This window comes from Engystomops pustulosus, chromosome 1 (assembly GCF_040894005.1).
Source record: "Engystomops pustulosus chromosome 1, aEngPut4.maternal, whole genome shotgun sequence".
NCBI lineage: Eukaryota > Metazoa > Chordata > Amphibia > Anura > Leptodactylidae > Engystomops > Engystomops pustulosus.
In genome coordinates, this window is record NC_092411.1 from 147707653 (window position 1) to 147722660 (window position 15008).

General features: G+C 44.5%; 1 protein-coding gene and 1 long non-coding RNA gene across 3 annotated transcripts in view; one reads left to right on the plus strand and one right to left on the minus strand.

Moving 5' to 3' along the window:
- The window catches only part of EPS15L1 (epidermal growth factor receptor pathway substrate 15 like 1), a 142702-nt gene that overhangs the window by 125757 nt on the left and 1937 nt on the right, over positions 1-15008 (minus strand). The gene's annotated exons all lie outside the window — the stretch shown is intronic.
- LOC140135248 (uncharacterized) lies at positions 6056-9576 on the plus strand. The gene is made up of 2 exons (XR_011856491.1): positions 6056-7526; positions 8623-9576. It is a non-coding gene; the product is annotated as an uncharacterized lncRNA (long non-coding RNA).

The window sequence follows — 15008 nt, forward strand, 5'->3', positions numbered from 1 at the left end:
TCCTGTCTAGTCCCTGCTATTGGATTCCAGCAATATATCACCAGTATCGTGACAGGATACTCAAGCCTTAAAGATGGAGTCCGCCGGGACTGGAAACTTGGAGGTTCATATTAAACAACTCCAAACTACTGTGACTAATATGCATACTGAGATGCAGACTTTCAAAAATGCATATGAAGCCTTTAAAGGACAGTCCAATCACAACACCCAGGTTTATGGACAAGCAATTCAAGATCTACGCAATACTGTGCAGACGCTGTCTGATCGGATAGCCCATTTGGAGAATCAGACTACACCACAGATCCCAGCAGCTACAACAGTGCCTAAATTGCCACCATTCAGATTTGGTGGAGACCGCGACAAATTCCGGGGATTCCTCAACCAGTGTCGCTTATACTTTGCTGCAAATCCTACTCTGTTTCCTACGGACAAATCCAAAGTCTTGTGTATAATTATGTTGTTGACACATAAAGCCATCGCTTGGGCAAATCCGTTAATTGAGACTGAAGATGCCCGGCTGAACAACTTGAAGGACTTCATCGATGCCATGAGTCAGATGTTTGATGACCCCAATCGTGCTGCCACAGCTGAAGCATCATTACTAGTCTTACGCCAGGGCAGACGCCCAGTCACTGAATATGCAATGGATTTCAAGAGGTGGGCTGTCGACACTGATTGGAATGATGCAGCAAAATTATCTTTTTTCAGAAAAGGGCTCTCTAGCTCCTTAAAAGATGAACTTGCTTGTGCAGAGGCCCCCGTAGAATTGGATGCCTTTATTAACCATTGCATTCGAATTGACACCCGACTGTCTGAACGAAGACAAGAGAAATGGGCTACCTGGAATCCTGATATTAATCAACCTTCCTCTCTCCCTGTCTCTATCTCCAGGGAACCCCAAAGGAAAATTTCCCGGGAACCAGTGAGTGAGCCTATGCAAGTGGATTCCGTATCTCGAAGGGAAAGCAGCGACCGAAGGGAGCGTAGGCTGCGGGAGAACTTGTGCCTTTACTGTGGGAAGTCGGACCACTTCCTTATCAACTGCCCTAGCCGCCCACGGAAGTTTGTAGCAGCCCTTGCGGATCCTGACTTTTCTGAGGTGGAATCAACTGCTTCTGAAGCTGAATTACCTGAGAAGACAGTAATTCATTCCATTTCTTCAGTGGCTCCTCATATTAAGAAAGAAAATAAAGACTCCCATTGCTTTCTACGAATCAAGCTTCTGATTAATTCTCAGTGGATACCCACCTCTGCTATGGTGGACTCCGGAGCTAGTGGCAACTTCATGGACCTCTCTTTTGCTTTGAAGCATGGGGTAAAATGTTGTAAAAAACTTTCGCCCATGGTAATGGAGACTGTGGATGGTTCTCCACTGAGTTCAGGGCCAGTGGATCAAGAAACAGAGCCACTTGAAGTCATTATAACACCCCATCACCGTGAAGTTCTACCATTCCTATTAATTTCATCTCCACATTTTCCGGTTATCCTAGGTTTGCCCTGGTTACAGGCACAGAATCCTGTTATCAACTGGGAAACTAAGGACGTAAGTTTCCCAACAGGTGATGCTCCTCTGGCACTCCAGTCTGAACAAAGTCGTGAGAAGTCAGTACAGGATGTCAAGACAAAAGAATTACCTCTCGTATACAAGGAATTTGCAGATGTCTGTGATAAACAAAATGCAGATAAGCTCCCTCCACATCGACCATATGATTGCCCCATAGAGTTGCTTCCTGGTGCTTCTATACCTTTTGGAAACATCTACCCTTTGGCAGGCCCAGAACTACAGGCCCTTAAGGACTATATAGAAGAGAATCGAGCTAAAGGGTTCATCCGTCCATCTTCCTCGCCAGCAGGGGCTCCCATATTCTTTGTAAAGAAAAAAGATGGCTCACTAAGACCGTGCATCGACTACCGTGAGCTAAATAAAATTACTATTAAAAACCGTTATCCTTTACCACTGATCCCCGAGCTTCTAGAGAGAGTACGACATGCAAAAATCTTCACCAAATTAGACCTACGTGGCGCCTATAATTTAGTCCGCATAAGACCCGGGGATGAATGGAAGACAGCTTTCAGATCACGTTATGGACACTTTGAATATCTCGTTATGCCCTTTGGCCTATGTAATGCCCCAGCCACCTTCCAACATCTTGTCAATGATATTTTCAGAGATCTCCTGGACCAGTTTGTAGTTATCTACCTAGACGATATCTTGATCTTTTCCAACTCGGTGGAAGAACATCAACGTCATGTGATGCTCATTTTAGAAAGATTAAGAAAGAATCATCTCTACATTAAGATTGAAAAATGTGAATTTCATCAGACTGAGATCCAGTTCCTCGGCTACATAATTTCGCCTCACGGATTACAGATGGACCCCAGCAAGATCAAAGCAATTATTGAATGGCCTACTCCTAAGAACTTGAAGGATGTACAACGTTTTATAGGTTTTGCCAATTTTTATAGACGTTTTATTAAAAATTTCTCCGAAGTAATCGCCCCTATCACACAGCTGACTAAGAAAAAAAATGTTTTTGCATGGTCTTCTGAAGCACAGGAATCCTTTTCTCGGCTAAAATCCAAATTTACGACAGCTCCTATATTAGTTCATCCCGATCCAGAACTTGCTTTCATCGTAGAAGTAGATGCTTCAGACTGCGCCATAGGAGCTATTCTGTCACAGAGAAGAGGAGAGAAAAGCTTATTGCACCCCTGTGCTTATTTTTCCCAACGCTTATCACCTGCTGAGAAGAATTATGATGTGGGGAACAAAGAATTGCTAGCCATCATTGCAGCCTTTAAGGAATGGAGACATCTTCTTCAGGGAGCCTCACAGCAAATAATAGTTCTGACTGACCACCGTAACTTGGAATTCATGAGATCTGCCAAGTGTTTGTCCCCTCGTCAAGCGCGTTGGAGTCTGTTTCTCAATCAATTTAATTTTGTGATCTCATATAGGCCTGGTTCCCGTAATGGTAAAGCTGATGCTTTGTCCAGAATATTTTCCAATGACTCTTCTACAGTTCCACCAAAGACCATCCTTCCTGAATCTAATTTTGTTGGAGTAATTCATAATAAAGACTTGCTTGAAGAAATACGAGTAGCCTATGACACCGACACTTTGTTATCTCGACCACCAGATGACTTACATCTAATGCTTAAAAACAAGATGTGGACTCATGGGCAACAGCTGTATGTACCCGAAACAGTAAGATTAAAGATTCTACAATTAGTCCACGATTCAAAATTAGCTGGTCACAGAGGAGTACAGAAGACGCAAGAATTCTTAGCCCGTTTCTTCTGGTGGCCCAGTTATAAAGGGGATGTAAGAAAATATGTCAAGTCCTGTGATATTTGCGCGAGATGCAAGACACCACGTTCCTCACCCACAGGCTTATTACAGCCTTTGACAGTCCCCTCTCGTCCCTGGGGTTCTATATCTATGGACTTCATTGTAGATCTACCCCCATCTAAAGGTAAAGATACTCTCCTGGTAGTAGTGGACCGGCTCACCAAAGCTGCACATTTCATTCCATGTACGGGTCTACCTTCTGCTAAACACACCGCTGATTTAGTAGTCCATAATGTGTTCCGTCTTCATGGAGTCCCTGATGAAGTTGTCTCGGATCGTGGAGTGCAATTCACATCAAAATTTTGGCGAAGTTTCTGCAAGGCACTTGATATCAGAATCAATTTATCAACCACATTTCATCCTCAGTCTAACGGGCAGACAGAACGCACAAATCAGACTCTTGAACAGTATCTCCGGTGTTATATTTGCCACTTGCAAGATGACTGGATAGATCTGCTCCCGATTGCTGAGTTTTCCTATAATAACACTCAAAACGCTTCCACCAAGCAAACTCCTTTTTTTGCAAATGTAGGTTATCATCCAAATATCCTTCCAAGATTTCCCACCATGGCATCTATTCCTGCGGTAGAGGAAAGGATTTCTATGCTACAGCAAAATTTGGAGTTATTGAAAAGAACACTAGAGACCGCCCAAGACAATTACAAGAAGACTGCAGATAAGCACCGTAGACCAGCACCAGTTTTTAAGATTGGGGATAAGGTATGGCTGTCCACCAGAAATCTGAAACTTAAGGTTCCTTCATCAAAACTGGGACAGAAATTTGTCGGACCTTACAAGATTATGGGGATAATTAGTCCAGTAGCTGTTCGACTCAAGCTCCCGCAATCTATGAAGATTCATCCTGTTTTCCATGTATCTCTTTTAAAGCCCGTCATACCCAATCCTTTTCTGGAACGAGAACTTCCTCCTCCCAATACTGTGGAGATAGACGGAGAAGAACAGTTTGTGGTGGAGAAAATCTTGGACTCAAGAATTTTTAGGAACCGCCTACAATATCTCATTAAGTGGCAAGGTTATGGACCTGAAGAGAATTCCTGGGAACCTGTGAATAATGTTAATGCTCCTCGACTGATCAAACAGTTTCATCAAAGACATCCTAATAGGCCGAGTCAAGTGCCGTCCAGAGGCCGCTGTTGAGGTGGGAGTAATGTCAGGCATGGCTCTGCTATTCCCCATCTAGTTTGCCTTGCCCTTAAGTTTGCCCTCAGTTAAGATGGTGGGTGTTGTCTCAACCGGGTGCCATCTTACTTCCTGTTTGGTATATATTTCCTGTCCTGCTCAGTAGACATTGCTTGAGTATTGTGTTTAGCTCCTGCTTGGACAGTCCTCTTGCTTGGAACTCCTTCTCCGGATTGTTCCTCCCTTCTGCTTGCTGAACTACTCCTCCCAGATTGTTCTCCTGGCTTTTGCAAGTTCTGATTACCTGCTTGCTGTAGTACTACAGTTCCCAGCCTGCTCACTGCACCTCCTGTGTCCACCCTTGGTGCTTCCAGTGTCCTGTCTAGTCCCTGCTATTGGATTCCAGCAATATATCACCAGTATCGTGACAGTTATTTGTGTCTGTGTTATGTTCAGAGCTGACCTTGAAGTGTACAGAAAGCTGAATTTCTGAGCTGCCTGAGAATGCTGTGTCTGTTATCTAGGAGACAGGCTAGTGCCAATGTTCCTAGTAGGAAGGGGGCACGACGCTGCGTCCAGAGTTCTTTTCTGACAGTCTAAGAAGACTTGAAGGAATTTGCTTGTGATACAAAAATACAGTATACCTTGTTAATGCCACGTAATGTCGATGATGTCCCACTGTGTACAGAGTTAGAGACTAAGCAAGGACAAGCCCCCAACTCTATGACAAGATATGAAACATATGACTTTTGTTTCCTCTTTTGACTAAACACCGACACTTTATATAGGTATGACCTGACAGTGTAGTGTAAACCAAGTGAACTTTGCCAGCTGTTTTGTAACGGGTTGTTACCAAAGGTGTTAATGGACTAGAGACATCTCTGCCAGCTATTTGCGTACAGAGGGACTGATAAGACTGTGAGGAACAGAGAGACCATTTTAACAGACCACCGTCAAAGTGAGACAGAGAAAGTTGCGGTCCTGTGTGAGCCCAACCCAAGTGGGCGTGTTTCGACTGCGGCGGGGAGACATTAGTGAAGTGACTAAAGTGAGTGGCCACATTCTAGGAAACGGAGACACCCCCGAAAGGACAGGACTAGGGGGGTGGTAATGGACAAGGACGTCAACAAGCACACCCTCCCCTAACAGTTGGAGTGTTGGCTCCTTCCATTGTAGAACCGATGTGGAACTCCTCCCCTGCTAGCCCATTAAAGATTTAACCCATTCCAGGTCAAGAAAAAGACCCAGAAAGAACAGCCGGATACATGTAGGATGGGTTATGACCTCCATGCTGCCAAAGAGTGTACTGAAGCCCAGTGGTTCCTAACCCACAAATGTCACTGGCAGCCATCCCCGAGAATGCCATATTATTCACTATTATTGATTTGGCAGGTGTTTTCCTCTTTGTGCTCTTTCTAGGCCACTGCTTCTCAGCCACAGGCAGTTACCTGACAGAAGAAAGAAAGCTGGCAGTCCAGAATATGCCTCTACCCTGTGGCCCTAAGCCTTTTCACATGTTTCTGGGACTGGCCAGCTACTGCAGGCCTGGGATAAGGTCTGCTGCCGCCTCTTTGATGACTGCATTGCCTCTTCCCCATTTGCCCTTAGTCAGGAGGCAATTGATGCATTCCACAGCCTTAAGTTGGCAAATCCTGTCTGCCCCGGTCCTAGGCACACTGGATCAAACCTTTTGTTTTGCACTGAGTATCTAGGCCACGCCACAGGGGTCCTAGCCCAGGAACGTGGTGGCCTCCCCAGTGGCCCACTATTAAGCCCGGTTAGACTCAGTCATGAGGGGAGCCCCGCATGTGTCAGTAGCGGAAGCCAGCGATCTGCTCAGCAAGGCCAGTGAGTTGATCCTAGATCCTAGAACACTCAGTTACCGTGCAGACCCCACATGACTTGCACAGTGTATTCACCCAGGTACAGCCCAAGCATCTGAGCAAAGGCCAGACATCCCAGACTCCAGTGTGCACTCCTGATGCCCCAGGATACACTGAAAAGGTGCACAGCTCTGAATCCTGCCGTTCTGTCACCAGTCTTTCACGATTCAGATAGGGGGGGGGGGGGGTGTTTAACCGAGAAGAGTGATTAACCCAGATGTTTTGCAGGAGAAGACAGACGGTTCTACACTGGATATACAGTGGTCAGTGGTGCACATGAGGTAGTACAACCATAACCACTCCCTCCACAGGTCAGTGCAGGAGGTGGAGTTGACGGCACTCAGGGAAGCGCTACAGCTGGTGGAAGGTAAAAGGGCAAACATTTATACTCAAGGTATAGTTTTGGGTTCTAAACACGACTATAAACCCATATGGAAGGCTAGAGATTTCCTCACCTATGCAGGGACCCCTTTTAAGCATGGCATGCTGATTAAAGATCTCATGGATGCTCTCTCACTTCCACAAGAGGTGGGGATAGTAAAAGTAAAAGCACACAAAATTTAGTAACTCCACAAGCCAAGGGCAAGTATGTGGCCGATAGGGTGGCGAAAGGAAGCTGCACATATGGAACCCAGAGACTGTCCTGTAGCCTCAACGGTGAGTTCTGAGTTGGAAAGTTTGATCCACAGGTGTTCCAGTCCCTGGTGGCCCGAGTGTCATCAGAAGAGAAGGAAGTGTGGAGGAAAGCTAGAGCCCAGATGCTGATTGGGACATGGATGCTAGGAGAGAGGGTGTGCCTGCCCAGAGCCCTGCACCTGACAGTAAGTCAACTAGCCCATGGACACACACACATCCAAAACGGCCATGCTAGTGCTCATAAACCATCTGTGGTTTTCCCCCGGGCGTTACTACCCCTGTCACTAGACTAGTGAAAGCCTGTATAGTCTGTACCCGCCACAACCCGGGTAAGGTGGTAAAGAACGGACAGAAGTTGACACAGTATCCCTTCCAGAGACTGCAGATGGATTTTGTCCAGCTACCAAAAAGTGGTACGTAGGAATACGTGCGTGTGTGCATTGATCTCTTTCCAGAGTGGCCAGAAGCTTTTTCCCATGACCAAGGATACTGCCAGTGCTGCAGCCAAGAAGTTGGTGAGATTTTCTGTAGGTTTTGGACTCCCAGAGACCATAGAATCAGGTTGCAGAACCCACTCCACTGGACAGGTAAAGGCTGAAACCTTGTCCCTTCTGGGTGTAGAACAGGCCCTGCACACCCCTTACCATCCCCAAGCTAGTGGTAGGATTTAAAGACTAAACGGCACTCTTAAGTTAGAGATCAAGGAAGGCCATGGAAGTAACAGGGAAACCATGGCCCGAGTGCCTTCCTGCTGCCCTCTATTCAGTTAGGATCACCCTCAACAGTAAGATGGGATTATCCCCCTTTGAGGCCTCTACTTCTCACAGACCTTATAGCTGATGGCAGGAAACCGGGTGGAATATGCCATACAGTTGAGCCATGCCTTTGAAAAGGTCCGCAAAAGTGTGTCTGATTCCTTTTTAGATCCAGACAGAGACCTCATGTGGTGGTAGAGAGACATCAGAGAGGGTCTGGAACCTTGCTACGACTGTCCTTTCCAAGTCCTGCTGACCAGCACCAAGTCTGTGACCTAGAGGGGAAGCTTGCATGCTTCCACGCTTTCTATTGCAAACTTATTTACTCTTCTTGCTAGCTGGTCTCTTCTGACTGACTGTATGGTCAGGGACACCCGAACCTTGACTATCACTGTATCCATAGGGCTGACCAGAATGCCACCAGGATAGGAGACTTTGCCTACGGTTGGTGCAACAAGACAGTGACCTTCTTTAACATTGACAGCACAGGTAACCCTGTATTAGCAGTGTCTGATGTGTACTGGGTTTGTGGTGATAGGAGAGTCAGGTCAAGCCTGCCTAGAGGCTTTGAAGGTGAGTGTGCTGTGATAAAATTTGTGCATTCCTTCTTCATGATCCCCAGGGATGAGTTTGATCAGACACATAAAGAAAATGTAGAGAATCCCTAAGGATTCTGGAGGTCAAAGAGAGAAGTACCTAGATGACAACGTTTATATAGATACAGTGGGAGCACCAAGGGGGGTCCCAGATGAGTTCAAGGCCCGAAATCAGATATGGACAGGCCTAGAGTCCATTATTCCCCAGATAGTTATGAGCAAAGATGTTGACTGTTAACTGTTTTTATTGTGATCAACAGAGATTTGTGACTTATATCCAAGATGCTTTCCAGAACAGCATGGCTTTGGACATGACCCTTGCTGAGAAGGGAGGAGTCTGTAAGATGGTGGATGTTGCATGTACATCCCGGATGACATCGCCCCCTATGGATCCATTACCCATGCACTGGAGAGATTGGAGGACTGTCAGAGAACTCAAGAGAAACTCAGAAGTGGACGCTATATCCTTCACTTTGTGGTTGGGGATTGGAAGGGTTTCCTTTAAGTGGGGGTGATATTGGGGACTGTGATTTTGCTCTTGACATTTATTGCGTGTTATGTGGTCCTCCTCATCAAGTCCACCAAGTATCATGGGTATCAGTAATTAGACAAGCCAAAGACCCCTTACTCAAGTTACCTAAATTTGCATAATGAAGATATCCCTCTGAGACATATCAAACAGCCCCCCTGGAGTAGGGAAAGGTAGAGAAGAGATTTGACTCCCATATGTGAAAGTCCACTAAATGGGCGCACACACAACAGGGGTATGCTGTCATCCAACTGGTGAAGAGAAGAACGATGCACATATGGGCAGATCTGTAGGTCCTTCTAGACGAAGAGTAGCTGAGAGAAATTCCAGCATTTCGGGGGACGGTTAAGGTAAACCTAGCTGATAGATCAAATCCTGTCATTTCTACTTGTCTTATTTTCTTAAAAAATACTGTAATAGAAACAATGAAGTCAAGATGGCACTGAGATCTTAGACTGCACCTCCTTTGAGGCAAAGGAATGTGGACGTGACGTCAATGTGCGACAGCAAGAAAGTTCTCCAATCAAGAGACTACATGACCTGGGAATTCTGATATTGTTATGCTTTATACACTCCTCCTTTTTGCTTCTTTCCTATTTTTCTATATAGACTTTCGAAACCAAATAAAGCTTGCGCAGTGCCGACAGGCCCAGGGCAACAAGTAGCATTTGCAAGTCCTGCACCAGCAGTTGTCTGAGTCATTTTCTTGCGACCGTGCACAAATGCATTTAGAACTGATTTGAAACACAGCCAACACACACTAAAAGAGGATATCTTAAATCCTACCCTAACAGCTCCCCTTATTATATTATAAACAGCCCCCCTTATTCTATGTTGTATATACCCCCCCTTATTATATAATATGTAGCCCCCTTATATTATATGCAGAACCCCTTATTTTATTATAAACTATTATACACAGCCCCATTATTCCATAATATACAGCCCTCCTTATATTATATGAGCCCTTCGTCTGTTTTACGAGTTGCCCATTTCTAAAAATAATAGAGCAGTTACTTACCTCGACTCCAGTCACGCTCCCCCGCCGTCGCTCGGTCCTCTTCATACTCCCGGCTCTTCTCCTGCCTTGTGCTCTGTGCAGGGACACAGGCAGTGAGAAGTCATCCCGCGCTGCCCTAGTCCTCCAGAGAAATAGAGTGACACAGTCAGAAGGATCTGTGCCGCTTTGTACATCATTCGCGTCTGTATTTTGAAGTATCTACTCAGGGTTTGGACATCTGCCGTCTGAGGTAACATTCTCATCTTGCCTCATGGCAGATGCGACCCTGATGCTGTATGATAATTTCTTACTTTGATTCAGAGCTCCAGTGGTTTGTTCTGTCAGATTTGTACCTCCCTGCCTTACTTTTCCCTTGATCTCTGTACATGCAGTAACACTGATTCTGTGTCCTCATTGGCTGGGCTGTTTGTGTACATTCATGTGACTGCCCTCAATGCTGTGGCCTCCCTGCCCTTATTTTATGTCATAAGCAGAAAGTTCCCGTTCTTTTCAGGAGAAGCTGAAAGGATTTTACAGATAGGGCTGATAGATATATAAGGCTATATCTCAGGCTAGGAAGAAGCCAGCAGCATGATATAAGTATCATTGGAATTGTTGTCAAAGGATCTTTCCAGCTGTGCTAAAACTATTTTTTGTAACTTTACAGTTCCCATTTAAGGGCAGAAAGTATTTCAAAGGCAGTGGAAAAATGGGTAGACAAGTTACATATTTCCAAATGTCAAAACAGATGGTTCAATCAAACAGTTTTTAACTGAAAAAAAGGTTTAGACTTAAGAATATATAAATCTAAATAGAAAAAATTAGGAAAGAAGGGAAAGTTGTGAGTTTGTAACTATTAAAACATTTTTTTAATTAATTATTAAAAATATTATTGTTTGATTTCACATAACACTGGAGTCGCTTAAAAAAGTTTTTTCCCTGGGTCACAAGAATTTCCACAAAACACAGTGATTTATTGTACACTTAGCATAAGGTGTGAACTCTCTGTTCCATGTGACCCACCCTCTCAGAGAGCAATAACTCAGTGAACCCCTTGTTTGACACATGGCTCCTGATGGTGGAGATGGCTGAGCCAAGGGGAGACCAGATGCACCACTAAGGAGATTGGGAACTGATCCTAGGGAGACTAGAGAACACCCGTCAGAAGCCAGAGGTACAGACGGGCACTGAGGACGAGATCTCAGAAACAGAAGTGCAGGTCCAGAGGATGAGGCTATACAGTAAAAGACACAAATCGGAGAAATGCAGAAGAGCACTTCAGGCAAAAAACAAGGTAATTTGACCCTGAGGAACTGAGGGGGAGGGGAGGATCCAATAAATACCTGTTGCAGGCCCAGGATTGGTTGCATAGGTCACATGCACAATTCTGTTACATCACAGGAAGTGATGTGATCACAGGTCCCTCAGAAACCAGAAAAGAGCAGATTCGACGGAAACTTTGGAATGGACTCCCGAAAACACCACTATAAGAGGGAAGGAAATCTAGGACTGGAATAAGGCTTGGAAAGCACCTGGTTGTTTGGTCCACGCTGCTTCCTGCACTGCAACGCAACTGGCCGGAGATGACCAGAAGAGGTAGCGCCCGTCTGAACACGAGATCTGGAGCTGAAGCAGTGAGTAGGAGTGCATTGGCACTCTGCAGCCGCCATTACAATCAGAAGATACGGCAACTGTGATTTGACCAACGTAGTTTGCTTAGGAGATTGTGAACAGTGTCAACTCCAATAGGATGGGTCTACCATAAGAAAACATAAAACACGCATCAAAAGAACACATAACAGATGCCACCTCTCAAACAAAAATAGGACGAGGGCTGTCAGGACTTTCTAACACACCTACTATCCTTGAAAATTACAGTTATTAAATCGGTAATGACTAACTGCAGAGGAGGGAGAAACTGCTCATACAAACTGCTCATACATGAAGCTCATTGGAATTTGGAACTAGATCTTTATTTTTTTTAATCAAATACATTTTTATCAAACAGATTTTATATTTTATCTTTTATCTTTTTTGTTTTTCACCACATATCCCATCTCCTTCCCCCACCTGCAAAACCCAATGTAGGTATAGAAGTCTGACCAACGCATTCCTCCAATCTCCCTGCTCTTCCCTCACATACCCCTCCACTCCAGTCGAATTCAGATTAGCACATTACCCTAGTTCACTAACTCCAGGAAAAATATCTGTCAGGATCCTCTGGACCACCGCGGGAGATCTTGCATCACAATTTAAATGTTAAATCCCGCGCTCAGTCCGAATCGTGTGCACATGTACTCCATGTCCCATGTCACAGGGATTGTGATGTCAATCCGGAGCATCGCTGTGTAGAAGAAGACCTGCCGGGGGGCGGGGTGGTGGGTTCGAAAGAGTACACTGTTTGTTTTTTTCTTACAGGCATTACATTGGGGGCAAAGTCTGCAGGCTATATGCTGGGGAGCAGGCAGGCTATATACAACAGGAGGGTGGCAGTCTATATACTACAGGGGATGGAAGGCTATTTAATACAGGGGCTGGCACACTATATACTACTGGGGGCTGGCAGGTTATATACTACAGGGGGTTGGCAGGCTATATACTACATGGGATCGCAGGCTATATACTACTGGGGACTGGCAACTATAAACTACAGGGTGCTGTCTGGCTATATGCTACAGGGGGCTGGCTATAAGCTATAGGGGGCTGTCTGGCTATATACTACAGGGGCTAGCAGGCTACATACCACAGGGGTTGGCAGGCTACATACTGCAGGGGGCTTGCTGGATTTATACTGGGGAGGCTGTGTCCAATGCATTTCCGACCCTCAGCTTATATTTGAGTTAATAGGTTTTTCCATTTTTTTGTGTTGAAATTAGGGGTCTCGGCTTATACTTGGGTCAGCTTATACTCAAATATATACAGTAGTTATACAGAAAGCAAGCCCTCATACAGCTCTATAGGCAAAAAAAATATTGATTTTTGAAAAAAGCAAAACTCGTTTTGCAAACAATAAGCCCTCAACAAGACCTGTCAGCAGAAAAATACAAAAGTTATGCCCCTAAAAAGTTTTGGGTTTTACTATTATTTCGGCTTTTTGAAATCACTTGAAAGCTAAGTTGTCCCTGAAAATGTGAGTTTTGTCAATTTTCTTGAAAAATCGCACCTAAAGTTCTAAGCCTCATAACATCCTAGGAAAAGGAGAGGACGGATAAAATATCATTCTAACATAAAGCAGACATTCCTGAAATGTTAGTTATGTCGCTTTTGGGGTAGTTTTACTTCCTGTCTGGAATGCAGAACATTTCAAATTTTGAAAATGTTACTTAAATTTTACCACTAACATGAAGTACAATGTGTATCGAGAAAACAATCTCAAAATCTCCTGGATATGTTAAAGTGTTCCAAAGTTATAACCAATTATCGTGACACATCAGATTAGAAAAATCGGGTCTGGTCATTGAGCTGAGGTGTGTCTGTACCTGATATAATCAGACACCTCTGAGGCCACATTGTCTTTGTCTGGGAACAGGGGATTTTGAGATTGTTTTCTCGTCACACATTGTACTGCAAGGTAATAGAAAAATGTTGATATCTTTTGAAATTTGGCAAAAATTTCTTAAAATTATTCATTTTCAAAGTTTTCTGCATTTCAGGCAGATAGTCATAGCACCCAAGTAACTTTATAACTAACATTTCCCAAATGTCTGCTTTATATCGGCATAGAGTTTTATGCATCCTCTCTTTATTTTAGGTTGTTAGGAGGTTCAGAATTGTGAGTGCAACTTTTCTCATTTTGATGAAAATCGCCAAAACCCTTATTTAGAGGCACATGCTCAGCATTAAGTGACTTGGCCCAAATAGCAGTAAAACCCCATAAATCATGCCATTTTAGAAACTACAAACCTCAATGTGTGAAAAATCAACTTTAAGAAGTGTGTTAACCCTTTAGATGCTTCTCTGGGGTTGAAACAAAATGGAGGTGTAATTATGAGGCTGCAACTTTTTTAGACAAAATATTAATTTTAGCCAAAAATTAAACCGGCACAAAGTATTAAATGACGAAAAACTCCACAAAGTTTGATACCCAATTTCTCCCGAGTAGGAGAATGCTCCATATGTGGTGGTAAACTGCTGTATGGAGCAAGAGAACCAAAAAGCGGCCAATTTAAGTATTAGCAGGGGTTATGCCGGGGGTCAAGCACTGTCCAGCTTAGGTCATGATTCAAACTTCATTTTTATGTAACCTGTTTGTTCGCCTGCCAGCTAATTCCCTTGACTTTTATTGAGAAGCCAGTCTGTCCTTCACTATTGTTATACTGTATATACTCGAGAATAAGCCGACCCGAGTATAAGCCGAGACCCCTAATTTTACCATCAAAAACTGGGAAAACCTATTGACTCAAGTATAAGCCGAGGGTGGGAAATGCATTGGTCACAGACCCCCCCAGTATGTAGCCAGCTTGCCCCCAGTATGTAGCCAGCTTGTCCCCAGTAGTATACAGCCAGTCCCCAGTAGTATACAGCACTGCCCCCAGTAGTATACAGCACTGCCCCCAGTAGTTTACAGCTTGCCTACAGTAATATACAGCCAGCCCAGCATTAAAAGAAAATAATAAACTTATATACTCACCCTCCGGTGGCCCCGACGTGCAACGCTGCTCCCCCGATGTCTGCGCGGCTTGTCTTCTGGCTTCCGCGCCCTTCTTCTGTCTTCTCTAACTTCGTGCTGGGCGCCGCCCGGGGGAGAACTATGGTGGCGGGGGAGAACTAGGAGGAAGAGGACCTGCGCGGACATCGGGGGAGCTTATACTCATGTATAAGCCGAGGGGACGTTTTTCAGCACATTTTTTTGTGCTAAAAAACTCGGCTTATACACGATTATGTACCGTATATTTTGGTTCTAGCACATGCTTATCTCCTGTTTTGACTTGCCTGAGCCTTCTTCTCAGGGAAATCAGTATAAACAAGGTCCCTGAGAAGCGAGCACAATTTATTAACCTTTTGTTAGAAAGTATAAGAGGGGCGGTTGTAGCACATTTAAACTAAGCCTATAGCATCTAAGCATCTTATCTCCGTTTTCACGCCCTCTGCAAGCTTTTTCTGTTTTTATATACACG